Source organism: Trichosurus vulpecula, chromosome 6, assembly GCF_011100635.1.
Source record: "Trichosurus vulpecula isolate mTriVul1 chromosome 6, mTriVul1.pri, whole genome shotgun sequence".
NCBI classification, from domain to species: Eukaryota; Metazoa; Chordata; class Mammalia; order Diprotodontia; family Phalangeridae; genus Trichosurus; species Trichosurus vulpecula.
In genome coordinates, this window is record NC_050578.1 from 60,900,821 (window position 1) to 60,902,680 (window position 1,860).

Below are 1,860 nucleotides of genomic sequence, written 5' to 3' on the forward strand. Positions count from 1 at the left end.
GATAAAAACTATATTGTCATAGACTGTGCAGTAATAAGGGCAGCCAGTGAATTTACTCTATCATACATATATGCATACATACATGTGTGTATGTATATGTTTATATATCTATGAATACTTATACAGGTGCATACACACATACACACATATGGACAACTTAGATGATCAGTAAGCTTGAACAAGAGGAAGAGTTTAGACAGGACATCAACAAAAAACCCCAAGATGATCGCAGCTTCCAAAGCCCAACTTTTTAACAGAGACACAAGGATTGTCAAACTCTAATGAATCAAAATAGTGAGTGATTCCAAAGACATTAAAAAGACACATAGTATAACTAAATTACAGAGTTATTACCAATAAAGACTTGCACACAGAAGTGGTGAAATGGATATCATCAAGGGCATTATAACTGGAAAGCAAAGCGAAATGTTCATGTAGCAAGAATGAGGATCCAACCATCTGGGTGTTGCAGTACTATCCATGAAACAGCAATGAAACAAGAGGAGGCCTTCCAATCTATTCTGAAAGATATGGAAAAGAATTAAGCAGGATAAGATGATGTGCATGGATTGTAATCTGAATTGGTAGAGACATCAGTGAGATAATCACCGCATCCTAGATCAACATGTTGTTCATATTTGCATTATAATAAATGAAATATTTTTGTTTGTTTGTCATATTTTTATAAAATTTATTGTTGACTAAATTTAGGGTTGAATCAAGTGTTGAGTCAAAATCTGAATACAGAGAATGAATATCTTTCTGAAAATCACGGTGCAGAGTGTCTCTATTTTATATAGTTCCTTCTGCTTTCTGGAGAAAAGAAATATTTTTGTTATGGTTTTCATTTTATAAAATTAGCAGGTCCTAGTGAATAACAGTAACGGTAATTATGAATATGAAAACCTTTATGGTAGTATGAATTTTTGAATGTTCTTTTTAAGAGAAAATACTATTTTCTTGGATGACTTACTTATGCTTTCTTTGTCCCTTGCAACATTTTATAATTGTCATAATCATAGTAAAGATTAGTAAAGATTAGGCTTCATTGAAATTTGTTCTTTAGTTGAAGCTTAATATAAAAGTACGACAAGTTAATTTTAGTAACTTGTGTGACAGTTTCAATATTTTTTCATGTTTCCCTAAAGTAGTAATTTAAGAGATTTTTAAAGCATATAATCTGACATAAGGCAAGCTAAACCGAAAGTTGAAGAAAGATGTTTATTTATTATCACAAAGCTGGGACTGATAGCTGACACAGTGGATGACAGCCAGAGTCCAAAAGGATCTCGACAGATTGCAGGATTAGTCTGAATCCAATAAGTTAGACTTCTGTCAAGAAAAATGTAAAGTTTGAACTCGGGTTCAGAAAAAAATCAACATTGAAACCATAAAATACTGTGGGGAAGGGTAGGATTAGACAGAAATTGTGAAAAAAAATCTTTAGGTTTTAGTGAATTCAATATGAATCATAAGTGTGAGGGAGGAGCAAAAAAATTGAATGTGATCTTGAGCTGCACTAAGAAGAGTGGAAGTGAACATTGCACTCTGCACTCAGGCCAGATCTGAGGTTCTGTGTTCAGTCCTGAGCATTATAATTTGAGGACATTGATCAACTGGAGAGTGAACAGAGAACAGCAACAAAGATGGTGAAAGCTTTGATTCAGCATCATATGAACATAAGCTGAGGAGACTGGACATGTTTAGCAGGGAGAAGATTTGGGCAAAGGTCAGAACTAACAAGCATATGAGGGCTATCACTAAACAGAGAGACTTGTTCTGCCTGAACCCAGAGAGACAAACTAGGAAAAAAAAACCAAGTACAAGTCACAGAGGTTAATTTAGGTTTAATTTCAGGAA